Genomic DNA, 17,064 nt, shown 5'->3' with positions numbered 1-17,064 from the left:
ATGCTTTGGCTTCACCTTGACAACTTATATGGGTTATTGCCTCGTTCATGCCTGGATAACCATGTGTTATGACTTAAATGTTCTTTAATATCAATTTATGCCTTGAAGAAAAAAGATTGAATAACATAGTGTACATATGGTTCAATTTATTACAGCAAAACAATCATTTTAGTTTGAAGATATTTTCTCATGGTGCATATCATAGAAATCTTCTTCAATAGAGCTCTCAATAAACCAGATTTTTTATGTCACAATAAATGAAACTAAGGCAGCTAATTGTTGCTAAGATTCTAAATAGATGGGTCTATTTGGCTTCCTTGTCAATCAAGAAATACATTCCTTAACACTTGTATTTCTAGATTCTAATGTCTCTAATTGGATTTTACACTATCTGATTAACGAGGTAGTTTATAGGCTACTATAAAAAAAATTGATACTCAGAAAGTGGAGGATGAAATTGTAGACCGTCAGCAGTATCGAAGAGTCAAGAAGACACCAAGAATCATAATGGTCACAAAAACCAAAGGGGAGGAGAGTGGGGATGAGAAAGTGAATTCTAGAAAGAGAATAAATCAAAACTGACTTTGAAAATGTCAGAAATTCTTCTGAAACAGTGGGCATTTTACTGTCCAAATCAGACTGTATTTGCACCCACAACCATTTTCCCCACTCCCTACACACCAAAACTCCAAGCCATGGAAGTAGGTACTTTTACACGGCCCTGGGTAAAGCATTGGAATGGGGTCACACACTCAGTACACTGATTCTAAAGCCCAGTGTGGTAGGTGGCCTTGTTAGGTGAACATGTGATGCATACTCTGTAGATATCTATTTCCTTAAGAAGAGTTAATGAGTCAAATCAACCATTCTTTATAGAAAGGGAAATGGAATTAACATATTCACACATGGCTCATAATAAAATCACAAACACTATAGCAATTTAAAAATAAATCCCCTTAATCATTTATTTTTTTATTTCTCTCCCTCTGCCAATCAACAATGTTATTTGAGAACTTCCTGTGTGATATTGGGGATGAGTAAGTGCCACTTTCAGGGTAGGAGCAGGGATGAAGCAGACAAGCTAAAAAGGATTATATTCTTGTTTGATGAGCAATATGATAGACACTTGCAGGGAAGAGTTCATGAAGGAGACAGCATTGGTTGCCAAATCTTTAAAGGCAAACATGTTGTTCTGAAAATGACCCATAGAATCCCATAGAAAGCCAACAAAAGAACAAATGTGTTACCTGAAATGAATATTTTAAAAGAATAATTGATAATAAAATCTAGAGGCCAAAAGAATTTATCCGACAAAGGAAAGGTAATGGAGCATGCCACACACTCAACAAACTTACTTTCTAAGAAGGTTTTCTTGGGATGTATAAGCCATTACTTCAATCATCCTCCACCTAAGCAAACACTAACTCTCCTTCTCCATCACTAACTATGCTGCTCTTAGGGTCTCCATACCACTTGCTCTCTCTTACCAAGGCGTGAATATCTTATATGTCAAATAGCTGAAAAATATTCTCACAACGAGATACATTTCGCCAGACATCCTAAACAAGCTTGGTAATAAAAGTACCAGTCAAACTGAAGATCTCTGTTTCCAAAGCTCTGCTGTTTTTCCTCCTGTCTCTCCAAGCTTTTGATTGCCTCAGTTTCTCCATCTAGGACTGGTCTTGATCTTAGTGACTTACTTTTAGAGGCTATCTCAGGAAATGGGTTATAGCTTCATCTGGTTCTCCTCCCTCTCTCTCTCCCCCTATCTCTCTCTCTCATCTCTATATACTCTAATCCCAACCATTCTTTGAAGCAATAACCTCATCTCACTTCTGCCGGGAGGTCTTCCCTGATTGCCAGTGGCTGCCCTCTGTTTACTTTCAACACCCATATCTTTTTTTTTTCTGAACTTTCATTGAATTTACTGATCTTACTCTACACCCTTTAGTTTATGTCCATGTTTACTGCCTTTCCTGATAGATTCTCAGCTCTGGAGGCAGGTAGGACCCCTTTCTCCACTGTGTCCTAGAGTCAGGCACTGTGCCTTGAGCAGCATCAGCTTCAACCAGGTTTCTTTAATAAACATGCTTGATTTACCCATAATTTTGAGCGTCCCTCCTGTTTGCACCATAGAAACTGCTCATCATGAGAATTATACTCTTGCAAAACTATTAGTGGAGAAATGGAAATAGAGACATTTCTCTTATATCCCTATTACTATGTTAAAAAAAAGAGATAGCTAATTTATAACCATGGCTTGTTTCAGTTTAGTTTTATTCTTAGTCCATTCAAAGTGACAGAATTGTATACTCATATAATTCACAAATGTGAGCATTTAAAGCTCCAAAAAATATGCCTGTCTTGTCCATCCTTGAAAGTATCAGAGTGACAAACTGTACTAGGACATTGTCTCCTAATAGGCTAAGCCTGCATGTGTGCCCATTGGAATGCATACTTGAACTGTCTAATCCTTCTCCATTATCCATGAGCCCAGCACACACATTCTGGGATGAAACTCAAAGTCAATGACTGTTTATCATCATTAGCTCCTCCAAGCAATGATTTTACATGCAAGTCCAATACTGTGCACTGCAGCCGATCAGCATCCAGGTTTCCCCTAGAGCATCCTTAAGTGATTCCAGCTTGAGAAAACCCATTCCAGGTTCCAAATGTGTTGGTCCTTCAGCAGCATCTGAGTAGACTAAGCAATTTACATTTTTGAGTGCCCCCCCACCCCAGAGCATTAGCTCTGTAAAAGAAACAACACATGCAAATGTATACAGTCATGTAAACATCACTAGTCCTATTGTAACCTGTAGTCATTTAAACTAGACCTATTGCTTCCATAAGAGCAATATGTATATGATTTGAAGTCAGTTTGCCATTGGGGATAGGGTGGAGGTGAATGACCTAGCAGTAGCAGAGTCTTGGGAGTAATTTAGAAAATGGCTGCCAGAATGTCCCTGGCTCATTTGACTAAAAAAATGATCCTTTCTCTGGAGCTACATGGATGGTTTTATGTGATAACTAAAAAAGAATACCATCCAGCAGATTAGAACAGGAACCTGGAAGACAAATCTCTCAGCTCTGACTTTGGCCATGCTGACAATTTTCTGGACTGATCTCTGAAAAGTATTTGTTCTAATGTTTGAGAGCATCATTTTATTCCCTCAAAGTACAGAAATATCAGCACAAATAATGTTTTATGATTTTCTTAAAAACACATTTCAATCACAAAATAAATGATTGGGCTCTCATAAAATTTTAAGGTCATCTTAAATAGAAAAGCTATCATTTAGAATTGTGTTTCTGTGTGCCCTAGAATTGATTTTTAAGAACTTCAAAAGAATCCATCTACTCAGTTTAAAAAGCAAAAACAAAATTAAGCAAACAAAACTACTAACTTTCACCATGATGCCTATATTTTAAAAAGTCTCTGAATCTGTACTTTTAAGCTATATTTAGGAATTATGTAAGCAATGGTGTTCATCTTATTCACATAATTTTTCCTCTTCTGGTTTAAAATCTTCATATTCAGAAACGCAATGTGCATTTTGCATATATTTACTCGTAGATACTTCAGGGTGAAGTTTACAAACTCATTGGGATTTTTTAAAAAGTCCAGAGTCATGTAAAATTCTTAGTGATAATTGGGTTCACAATTGTTACTTCTGCTATATCATCTTGTTCTTTCTAATTCTAAAGATGACCTATTAGCAAAACCTGATTTTGGGCTACTGTGTCATTCATGTATGTTCTAGTACATGTTTAAGATAATGCAGTCACTTTTTTATTTTTTATTTTTTAGGGCCGTACCCGTGGCACATGGAAGTTCCCAGACTAGGGGTCAAATTGGAGCTACCTCTGCTGTCTTAAGCCTTAGCCACAGCAACATGGGATCTGAGCCGCATCTGCGACCTACACTGAAGCTCACAGCAGTGCTGGACCCTTAACCCACTGATTGAGGCCAGGTATTGAACCTGTGTCCTCATGGACACTAGTCAGATTCATTTCCGCTGAGCCACAGTGAGACCTCCATGCAGTCACTTTGTGTGTGATCTTGTATGTCAAGCTTGAACTCAAGTTTGGAACATTTTCCTCCGGGTTAGGCAGTTGGAGCACCAGTTAACAGATGAGACATTTCTAGGGGTGAGAGTTGAGAAGAGGAGGCAAGTTGTCTTCTCCAACATCCTAGAAATCATATTTCAGGGATATTAACAATATTCAGTAATAGAGTCTACCTATACACATGAGAAACTCCACAGTGTTCACTTTGTATTTGTTACGTATTGTTAGGCTAAATACATATCAGAAAATAATTATTAAATATAATAAAGAAAAAAGCATTTTCACGAAATTACAAATTTCTATTAGTATCTTAGAGCTGCTATTTCTGGGTAAGAAGAAGGAACTCCTAGGAATGAAACGGCAAGAGCAAGGGTGATCTCAGAAGCAATGCTCTGGAATCCCTGTGCTCTGAATCCTGTTACATTTTACCTCAATTTCCCCTGAGTGAACAGTCCGTATAGAGACAGGGTTTATCTTCTTTACATTCAGATGGTTGCATTTCCTGCTTAAAATGTCAGCTGGATTGTCTCTGCACCCTGCCTCCCCCCCATCTTGGTCTCCCAGAAGCTGTCTGCTGCTTCAGGCAAACTTAATGATGGCAGGGCCGCAGAGCCAAAAAAGGAAAAACACCTGTGGCCAGTCTAAAGTTTAGTCCTGAAATAGACAGGCAATGGCCATCACCTGCCTGCTGTGTGAGAGCCCAATCAAGTCTATTCATCACAACTGTGCAGATAAGGGCTTTTTTTCCCTCTCTCCTCTCTCTCTCTTTTTTGCTGTTGTTTTTGTTAGACTGAGTGTGATAGGAAGAGGACAAAATATAGCAAAGGAGTGGTGCCCCCTGCATAGTCCTAAAGGACTCCTGTTTAGACACATCCATAGGAGTGGTCATTCCAAAAAAAAAAAAAAAAGGCTCACAGAATGTTCATCCTGGAAAATGAACTTGGACTTCCTTTTCAAAGTTTCCATTATGACATTTTCTTCAAGTTTCCTGAGGAAATTGTGGAAGAGCGTGGGGGCTAATGACAGTTAAAGTCAGTGGGGACCTATCGTGTGCCAAGGAGCATGTTAGTAGGGGTGGGGGATAATTTCTTATTTATGTTTTAGCTTGCAGGAAAAAAATAAGGGATGGTGAAAAATCACATTTAAGGACACTGGAACAAAAATATATGATCCCACCCACTGCTTGACAGCTACCCACACAGTCTCTGAACCTGAGATCTCTCACCTAAGCTCCACACCTATGGGTAGAGTGGCCACTCACCACGATGCTGGCCATTGAGATACATGCAGATGGCTACTTGGGAATTCTTAGTGTGTTCAGACTTTTTGATAGAGATGCCAAAGTGTCATTCTTTCCTCTTCTTATTTGGGGAATGATATGAGTCTGGAACTGGAAAAAGAAACTAACTTGGGAACAGAGGTAGCCATAAGGAAGAATGAAACAGAATAACTGTATGATGGATGGAGTCTGGGGCTTTAATGAAATTGTGACATTACAGTATAAGCTGTGGACTGCCTGTTCTGGAGATCTTATATTGTGAGAAAAGTAAGTTCTCTTTTTGGTTATGTATAGTTTTATGTATAAAGAGAGTTATATTAGCAGTTGCATATACTTTTGTAGCTTAAGGGAATGCATATTTAAATGATAGAATTTAACTTGGGAAAAGGTTCACCAAAACTGATTATACATTTTGCTACAAATGGTACCTCAACATATTTTAAAAAGTAAGTATCCTTTGGACCACATTCATTGACTATAATTTAATAAAATCAGAAATTAATTGTAATAAGCAACTCCCATCATGGTCACCAGACTCACACCTCACCATCCAAACCTATTCAACTGGATATTTAAAATGATACTTTCTAAGAACTCTTGAATTTAAGACAAAAATAAAATTCGAAGTATAAACAACTTAGCAATAATGAGCATTTTACTGCAAGGAAGAGTTTCCTATCTCCTCCCTCCTTCCTCTTCTCCCTTCCCTCCTTCCTAATATCTGCCTATCTATCTATCTGTCTGTCTATCTATCTATCTATCTAAACTTAGGAATTCTTATTTTGTTTACTAAAATGTAAATTGTACTAACATTTATTTTGACCTCAAAATTGTTCTAAATTTGGCCACTGGGAAACACTTCAAGATGGCTCCTGTGTCTTTTTGACATGACGCCATCATTTTTTGAACACCTCTTTACGTTCTTGTCCAAGATATTACAGACCCACTGTGTGCTTTTCCTGACACAGCTCTGGAACCAGCCACTTCCCTAGGAGCCCTGGTTCCTTTCATGAGGAACTCTATTCAGGAACCAAGCACTGGACATGCTCACTATTCTAGGGGTGCCATTACTTTTAGGCCCTTCCAGAGGCCAGAATTTATTCTAGTCTTCTGCCTCCTCATATTTATAACTCCTTCCTCTGTCAGTAAGAAAACTGGCTCCCTTTATTCATGATATTTTCATTAATCTCCTCAAGCTTAAGAAGTAGTTTCAGAATGGCCAATCCATATATCTATGATAAACAAACCTACAAACTAGAGTTTCATATTTGTTTACAGATCTTTATTCTTCAGAATTTTCAAGGTCAGAGTTCCCTTGTGGTGCAGCATGTTAAGGATCTGGTATTGTCACTGGGGTGGCTCAGGATGCTGCTGTGGCACAGGTGTGATCTCTGGCCCAGGAACTTTCACATACTGTGGGCACAGCCAAAAAATTTTTTTTCGAGATCGTGAAAGACCTTGAGAAGATTTTCTAGATTAATGGAATTTCGAGAAACATAATAACTGAATGAAATGAGTAATCTTGGTTTACATCCTGGACCAGAAAAAAAATTAGACAGTATAATTGAATATGGTCTTAGGATTAGATAATAAAATTGAATCAACATTATATTTCAAAGTTTGAAAATTCAATTAAGATTATGTGAGAAGTACTTAGGAGTGTAGGGACAGGATGTCTGAACTTTATCTTCAAACTGTTTAGAAAAAAATACATGCATACATATATACACATATACATATGTATACATAAGACATATACATTATGTATGGACACTTATGAGTGAACAATAAAGGAAATGAGGCAAAATGTTAACAGCAAACAGGCAAATCTGGATAAGAAGTATTACGAACTTATTTGGAATATTTTTGTAATTTTCTGCAAATTTTAAATTGCATATCCAAAACCCAAAGTTACAGAGAAAATTAAATAATAAATAAATGCCATTGCATATTGTACATGGCAACCATGAGATGTGCCTAAGGGAAATTTATAACTTCAGGAGCCCATAGTAGAAATAGAGAAAATATGACTATAAACAAACTAAAAAGCAATGAAATAAACTAGAAAAATATTTTTTAAAATTCCAAAAAGTAGAACTAAAGGTAAACAATAGATGCAGAAATTAGTGAGATATGAAAACAAGAACAACAAAAAATAAATCATAAGTATTAACGAATGAAATGAAGTGTTCGTCCTCTGAAGAGACCAATAAAATAAGCATATGTTTTAGCATGTCTGATTCAAAAGAAATTGTTCTTGTACAGGGCAACAATGTTAGGGGCATCACAGAGATGTAATTGATACAGAGATGTAATGTTATGCCAACAAATTTCAAAACCTCATTCTCTTGCGGCATAGTGAGTTAAGGATCTAGCATTGTCACTGAAGCAATTTGGGCTGCTGATCTGGTGTGGGTTCAGTCCCTGGCTGGGGAACTTCCACATGCTGGGGATGTGGCCAGAATACAAAAACAAAATAAAATTTCAAAACCTAGGTGAAATGGATGATACAATATGAAAAACAATTTTCCCAAATTGGCTCAAGATGGTAAGGAAAGTCTGAATAGTATTGACATGTGAAAATAGCAAAAATAAATCTAGAAACTCTTAAAAGACTACCTCCAATGAGAAGGAGATATTCAGGTTAATGAGAAGACTCAACATTGAAAAATGTCAATTATTCTCAACATAATCATAAATTTAATCTCATCTCAATCAAAATTCCATTATGATCTTTCCTGTGATTTGAGGATGTAATTCTAAATTCATATAAAAGAGAATGAATACAAGTGTAACCAAGATCTCTTGGAAAATAGGAAATATTGATAGCTCCCTTTTCCCCAAATATTAAGCTATATGATAAAGTTGTGTCAATTAATGTAGAGCAGTACTGATGCATAAAAAACTAATCAGTGAAAGGTACTAGAAATCCTGGACACAGATTTGTATATACATGAAAATGTTGTATATTTTGCATGCAGTGAAAAAATGGTGTTATGACAATTGACTATTCTTTTAGAAAAAAATAAAGTAATAATCTTAGATACCTACTTCTTAACATTAACATAAATAAAATAAAATACCAAATATATTAAAAGTCTACATTTACAAAAATGTATAAATCTTCTCAAAGGAACTGCAGCAAAATGTGTTTAGCATCTTAGAATGGGTTAGTTCTTTGTAAATAAGACATACATTGAAAATGCCATTATGGAAAACACTTCTATATTCTTTCTATATTCTACATTTAAAGAAAATGTCAGTATGACAAATGATTAAAAAAAGCCCAAAACTAAAAAATTTACATGACAAGTACAGATTGGGGTATAGTATGTTTTCATTGTTTAGAACTGAAGAGGATTAAAACTAGGAATAATAAATATATTTTAAAATTTATATTTTATTGAAGTATAGTTGATTTGCATTATTATATTAATTTCTATTGTACAGCAAAGATATCACACACATATATACAGATATATATGTATGCTTTTAAAAAAATATACACTTTTCCATTATGGTTTATTGTAGGACACTGAATTTAGTTCTTTGTGCTATACAGTAGAACCTTGTTGTTTATCCCATCCATGTATAATAGCTTACATCTGATAACCCCATAAAATCCCACACCATCCCTCCCCCAACTCCTTCCCCCTTGGCAACCACAAGTATGTTTCCTTGTCCGTGACTCTGTTTCCTTTGTTAAAGATAGGTTTACTTCTGTCATATTTTAGATTCCATGTATAAGTGATGTCATATGGTATTTGCCTTTCTCTTTCTGACTTACTACACTTAGTATGAGATTCTCCAAGTCCATCCATGTGGCTACAAATGGTGTTATTTCATTCCTTTTTAATGGTCGAGTAGTATTCCATTGTGTATATGTATCACATCTTCTTTATCCATTCATACGTTGATGGACATTTAGGTTGTTTACATGCCTTGGCTGCTATGAACATAGGAATGCATGCATCTTTTTGAATTGTAGTTTTGTCTGGATATATGCCCAGGAGTGGGGTTTCTGGGTCATATGGTAGTTCTAGCCTTAGTTTTCTGAGGAACCTCCATTCTGTTTTCCATTAGTGATTGTATCAATATACATTCCCACCAACAGTGTAGAAGGGTTCCCTTTTTTCCAGATCCTCTCTGGCATTTTTTTATTTGTAGACCTTTTTAAATGCTGCAATGTATTTTTAAACTCCTAAAAATTATGAAGAAAGAGTAAATCAACCCAACTGAAAAAAAAATGAGTAAAGAATGTGAACAGACAATGCACAGAGTAGTAAAAGCACACAGATGACAAACACACAAGGGATGGTTATCACTGTTAATAACCAGGGAAATGCCAAAGAACACATTGAGACTGATAAAAAGAAAATGTAAAGCTTAATAATATTAAGACAGTGAAATGTGAGGGAATGGGTTTTTTTGTGCAACTGATGAAAACCCAATTCCCATACAGTCACTTTGATGGGGTCTTTCTGATTCTTTTAAAATTAAATAAATGAATAGATTCCCTTTAACCTATGAATTTCACTCTTCACGATTTTATCTGGGGAACACATGTTATGTATCGGTGAAGAAGCAAATGCAGTGATGTCTGCTGCAGCATTGTGGGTTGTGATAGCAAGAACATTTAAGGAGAAAATTCTCATCAGAATAAGAAGGAAAAAATACAGCTGTAAAGTGGAATCTTATGTGCAATTTGGACTGAATGTGGTCAATTTATGTAAATAATATGAAAGGATTATCAGGACATATTGTTGAGTGACAAAAGCATCACAGAAGAATAAATATCCTATCATATGATTTTTTAAATTCATGCAAAATAAAACTATATACAGTTATGTATCACTATATGTACATACACAGAAGAAATTCCTATACCAAAGTGGCCTAATGAACAAAAACACCTTTGTATCCTTAGGGAAAATATAGGAATAGAGGTGATGGTTAAGAGTGACATAACTCCATCTGTACTGTTTACAATTTTTACGTATATTCAGATATCCCGACTATAATTACTTTTTTAATTTTTAAAAAGAAAACCAGAAGGAAGTAATTTGTTCTGCAGCTATAAATAACCGTGTGTGCTATAGCCACATAAATTTAAAAGATCCCAAAGTTTATTTTTTCTGTTGAATTATAATACAAATATTGTTATTTCCACATCTTTATACTTATTTACTTACATTTATACACATATACATGTATATGCAGCTAATTTGATGAAAATTAGTGTTTAAAATAATCATGTATATTTAATTTCATACAATAGTTATATTCTTAAAAAGTTGAACTTTAAAATTATTTTTCCTAAATTGAGTCTATTTTCAATGTACTAACAAAGTACAGTTATTTTTAAAAATATTCTATAATGAGTTATTTTGTAAATTGAATAAATACTCCATGAAATAAATGTACATTTTGTACAGGTAACTTTGCTTTTCCTGTTCCTATCGTTCAGAAAAAAATACAGCTAGTTTATACAGGTTATTTTTATTATATCCTTGGACAAGTTTATTTTTATAAAAAGCACTATTAGAGTGCAGCCCTATTGTTTAAATATCAAAGAACCTTCATAGATTTCTTTATGAATCATCAAAATCTCCTTGGAAAACTGTGTGTTTGGGGGCACTTGCTATATTAGTTTTGATATTATAATTTTCTTGCCAAATATTTAAATATATTTGATAACTACCAGTGCAAGCTGAAGGATTTTAAGAATGTGTTTGAGGGGATTATGTTAGGCCTCAGAGTAACTTGCAGATCTGGAGGGGTTTCTGAGGCTAAATGAATTCTTAGCAGGTTTATGAGAAAACCTTTTGGAACTATTTTGTAACTTTATTTGTTAATCAGCAAATCTGGTTTCTAACAATATTGCCCACAGTGAATAATTAGCTATTTTCTACGGCTGTAAAGCTTAGTTAAAAATGATAAATTTTAATTATAGATTTTTATTGTTTTTCTTTAAAAGAGTCCCAAGAATTAAAAAAAAAAATTGCCTTAAAGTAAAAGGTCCCTCAATTTCAGGTGTGTGCCTGGCAATAGTCAAATCTCTTGAGACCTTAATGATCCAAGTCATATGTTTTGCCCCCTCATGATAGCTAGAGGAAAGTCAACTATTATAAATAATATACAGAATTCCCATTGTGGCTCAGCAGTAACAAACTTTACTAGAGTTCATGAGGATGTGGGTTCGATCCCTGGCATCACTCAATGGGTTTAGGTTCTTGCATTGCCAAAAGCTGTGGTGTGGGTGGCTCTTGCAGCTCGGATCCTGTGTTGCTGTGGCTGTGGTGTATTCGGCCCCTAGCCTGGAACTTCCACATGCCACACATGAGGCCCTTAAAAAAATCAAAATAAATAAATAAATAAAAAGTATAAAAGGCCATCACATCCTTAGACAGGTGGGAGGTAATGCCCAGGTCTGATTGTAGAATCCATCATACGTTCCTTTTAAATGTAATTCTTCTTCTTTCTCCAAAATCTATTGACCATCATATCCTTAGATACAATGGGAAAAGGTAGGGTTCAAACTCCAGACTTTTCTTAGAAATTAGGAAAAATAGTCAAAGCCAAGTGGGATAAAAATCTATATCCACAAAACTGTTTTCGCAATCCACTTGAAATAGTTCATTATTACTTGAAAGAGAAAAGTGTAGAGAAGAGAATAATATGAATGAAGAAAAAATTACAAATAATTTAAATGTAGTCACATGACCAAGAAATATTTTTGAATATCCACTGGCAGTTGGTATAAATGCTTTTGTGTTTCATTTAATAATGAAAAACAATCACCACTTACCTTTTACACTGTTTAACAAAGTACAAATGTAAGTCTACCTACCCAATAATTTTCCTTCACAGTTTAGGGAAAGTAAATTAAAACACCTCAATAATCATACAGCAGGGAAATATGCACCAAATTAATATACAAAAAAGTAGAAAATGGAAGTGTCCCATAATTCCATGTTCAAAAGATTACAAATGGAATTCTTCTTGTGGCGCAGTGGAAACAAATCTAACTAGTATTCATGAGGATGCGGATTTGATCCTTGACCTCAATCACTAGATGGGTGAACTGGTGTTGCCGTGAGCTGTGGTGTAGGTAGCAGACGTGGGTAGGATCCCGTGTTGCTGTGGCTGTGGCTAATGCCAGCAGCTGTAGCTCCAATTTGATCCCCTAGGCTGGGAACTTCCATATGCTGTGAGTGCAGCCCTAAAAAGCAAAAAAAAAAAAAAAAAAAAAAAAAGATTACAGAGGCAAATAATTTGACATGTATTCAGTCAGATGTTCTCCAAAGATAAAATAAAGATTGGGTTATATGGATAAATGGCTCGTGTATTTTCCTCCAATTTATCCTTTACTCTTTAAGATTCACTCTGAGAGCACACGAGTAGGGGAGAAGACAATGCTTTTTAAAAGCTAAAAAGAAGCAGATTAGATTGGTAGATAGGGAGACAGAGAATTCCAGGCAAATAGAGCAATATTACAGGAAGACTTCGCTGTTTTGTCAATCTGGAAAAGTAAAAATTACATAGTTATTGGCCAATTACTTCTGCTAAAGCATACAAATCGAACATCACAACTATTAATCCTTTTTACTAATAGGGCATTTGAATTTCTTTAATTAATTGTGCTCAAAATCCCAATACATTCATAAAGAAAGGAAACAAAAGCATATAGAAGGGCTGCCAGATCTTAGGTGCTCAATGAATGTTGGTTAGGTGTCAAGATGTGCTGGTGTCAATACATAGGGCTGAGAACTAATGAGGTTTCAAGCATGACAGATTTTTTTTTAACCATTTTAGCTTTGCTGAAATTATTACTTTCAAAAAAAATTCTAACTCTAAATCTCAATGCTTCTCATTTTTCTCATCCATAATATAGGAATAATTGCCTTCCTGACATGACTGGCAAAGATTATGTAATGTCTAAATCCTGTTAAAAATAAACCAATCTATGCTTAACAACTTAAAGTTGAACTATATATGGTGATATGAACCAAATGTCCCTTCTTCAGTTGCATGAAAGATGTATGATGATAGTTGGTTTAGGGATAACCTCTCTATTCCTCAAGCTGAACCATCAGTGATCCTTTATCATGAAAATTGGCTGAGCAAGGAAATGATTCTTGATGCTGGATGTTAATGATGCTGGGGCTTCCTTTATGTAAGGAGTAATTTTTAAACACCAAAAATGTGCTTTGCTCATCTCAGACTAAAATATGTATATTTCTTTTATTATCAAGAATAAAGTTAATTAGAAACTACAGTAGAATCAAAGAGGTATAAAGTGCATAAGGCATTTTAAGAAAGAAGTATGGTAGATGCGGTGGTGTGCTACCCAGATTCCTCTTTGGGATCAGCAACTAGGAGAGTTACCTGCTGACAACTCACAAGCAAGTCTTGCTCCAAGACTTGCCATCTGCCAAATTTTTTCAGCCCCGTCTTCAAAGGCAGCCCACAGCCAATCACTGAATATGTACAAAGGTCCAAATCCCTTGTTTCATTCAACTCAGGACACCTCTAAAGAGCCATCTCAGCTTCAGAGCTGAGGTTCTGCTCCACAGTTGAAACTTACACTCTCCCCATCCTACATGCGTTCTTTCCAAGAGCACTCCCCAATGAATTTCCTACATATAACCCTCTTTCTCCTATGGAACCCAACCTAAGACAAGATGCCAATAGACATGGGGAGTATTTTATTTTCAGTGGCTCACTTGGACTGGAGAATCAATAAAAATTATCTAAATTTAAAACAGCAAAAAATATGATTAAATCCTATTATTCAACAGTATGAAGGAAACAGGAAATAAACATAAAATTTGCTAAAATCGTACCTTTTAGGCTATGGAATAGAAGAACCTAACTTTCATTATAAGACCTTCTGTGCATATAGTATGCATGTATTACTTTAAATTGTTCTAGGATAGGAACCTGTAAAAGAAATGAATGTACTTCTGCTTTCTACCTTAAAAAATAACATAAATGTCTATGAAGTGTAAAGGAATCAGAGTGAAGCCAATATAGAATTTACTGCTCCAAATACTTAGTGGAAATCATTTAAAATTTGGTTTAAAAGAAAAAAGAAAAGACTATAAAATCACCAAACAAGAATGCAGTAAATATCAAAAAGTGGCAGGCAAGGAAGAGAAGGTGGCTGTGTGATATTGTTTGACATGTCTCCTAATATGCTTTCCAATGCTTCATCTCACAATTTCATGAACACTATGAGTGGAAGAAGATGGATTTTTTAAAAATAATTGAAAAAAATGTCCTAACCTTTTTCCTTCAGCTCACACTCACCCCAGTTTCAAGAAAAGTATAGTAAAAAGTGAGTAGAGAGTTTATGGGTCTCTGAAGAGTAGAAAATCTTCCTACCAACCTAGCGTCAAAAGCTGCCTGATTCACTATTTTTAAAGCCTCCATGCTACGATGAAGGAAAGAGTTAAAGTTTAGTCATATAGGGAAGTGAAGTTTAGTTCCAGATATAGAATAACCTATCAGAAGAGAAAGCAGAGGTCAGGCCACTTTGCAAAGGGAGGAGAGAGCCCAGTTAAGTCATAGTCTTAACACACACACACACACACACACACACACACACACACAGACACACACACATACACACACACATTGTCTCAGTCTCTTTCTACACTGTAGGACTACAGAGATGTTGAAAGGATATAATGCATAGTCCTTGAACTGCACCTTGGAGGGTAAAAGAAATAGACTTCAGATCAAACAATAAATGTCAAAGAAAATGTATTCCCAAAATGTAAAATGATGATAGCTCGAGAGAACTTCCCATGTTAAGCAAGAGGAAGATGAAGACAAATGGCATGAGAAATAGTCTTTAAAAAAAGAAGTAAGAGGAAGACAAAAGAATGAAAGGAAGAAAGAAGGAAGGGAGGAAGGAAAAAGGAAGGGAGGGAAGGCAAGGGGAAGTAAAATAGCAGGGGAAAGGTTTATGAAGAATCTATTCACAGTTGGCTTGATATTCAAAAATCAATCACTGTAATTCAGCACATTAACAAACTATAAAAAGAAAAATCATTGGATCAGATCATCTCAACAGATGCAGAAAAAAATCATTTAACAAACCACAGAACCCATTCACGGTAAAAAAAAAAAATGCACAGAAAATGAAATAGATCAAGAAATCTTCCCCAAGATAGTTTACTTCTTTAGCAGTCATAGAGAAATGATCATGAAGATCCAGGAAGCATAACAAAAGGAAGGAGACAGGAGGACGGGCAGGCATCACTAGACTGCACCTACCTCCCTGCTTGTTCCTGGGTATAGGTGTAGGTCCATGGCCTCTTTGGAAGGAACATTTTCCCACTGGCAGTGGGAGCAGGCCAATGGATTTAGTTAAAAGTTGGAAGCCTTGGTCTCATGGATTGAAATAATATCAAATATGATAATGAACAGTCACCCTTCTGTTTTAAAATTCTCTACAAACCCTAGACCTCTACCCATTTTCTCCCTTCTTCTGAATTTCTATTGAGGTATTTTTATCTCCCTTTCTTAGGTCACTTCTCTGACTTTTATTTGTGTTAATAATTTTATCATTCTATTCAACTGTAAACCCTGGGGGACAGAGTTGTTCATTGATCATCTTTCTATGTCCCCAGAGTGAGGATGAGAGCCTTTCTCATAGGTGTTCTCAACAACTACTAAATAAAAAAAATGTAATGAAATGGTACTATAATGAAGATAACCATAAACTAGAAATAAGAAGTCTTGAATTCTAAGCCTGATTTAGACGTTAACCAGTTATATGACTCTGTACAAGTCTCTGCCTCTTTTTTTTTTTTGTGTATTTTTAGGGCCACACCCATGGCATACATAGGTTCCCAGGCTAGGGGTCCAATTAGAGCTGGCCAGCCTATGCCACAGCCACAGCAACGTAGGATCCAAGCCATGTCTGTGACCTACACAACAGCTCATGGCAATGCCAGATCCTTAAGCCACTGAGCAAGGCCAGGGATTGAAACAGCATCCTCATGGATACTAGTTGGGTTCATTAACCGCTGAAGGAGCCATGAAGGAAACTCCTGGTCTCTGCCTCTTTGAGTTTCAAGTTTTCTTTCCTATTAAATGAAGGAGTTAGAATTCACTGCAAGGTCTTAAGATTCCTGCCATCTGTAAACCCAGGTTTTGTTATGAATTTGAAAAGATGAACTTCAAAATGACTTCTCTTCTACATACGTGAATGGTGCCATTGTTGTTTTTGCCAGATGTTATCTTCACCATAAAGACAAGGGATGGGGAAGAAACCACCCAGAAAACAGGCCTCTGATAAAAACTGTCCTGATGACCTACCCAGGTGTTTAAAGTAGGACACCTCCTGGGGGCCCCCAGGGCTGTGGTGTGGCCAGAGATCAGAGGACTTCAGAAATTTGGGGGAGATAAGAGTGTCACAGGTGTCTCTACAGTTAAAGAATTCTGTGCTGTAGATCACTCTGGAGTCTGGAGGGGAAGAAAGGAAGCTGCCATATCAATATACCCTTTTTAGAGACTGAGTTGACACAGGAACAGTTGCCAGTGGGGGACTGGCCTAATGATTTTATCTCATTCTCTGACTTCCCTCCAGTGAATCTTGTAAGGGAACCAGCTACCTGATCCTTTAATCCTGCTAACATTTTATAAAAGAAGATTCAAATTAGTTTTGCTTATTCCAGATGCTTTATATGCAAATGAGCTTC

This window comes from Phacochoerus africanus, chromosome 1 (genome assembly GCF_016906955.1).
Source record: "Phacochoerus africanus isolate WHEZ1 chromosome 1, ROS_Pafr_v1, whole genome shotgun sequence".
In the NCBI taxonomy this organism is placed as follows: Eukaryota; Metazoa; Chordata; class Mammalia; order Artiodactyla; family Suidae; genus Phacochoerus; species Phacochoerus africanus.
This window is presented reverse-complemented; position numbering follows the sequence as displayed.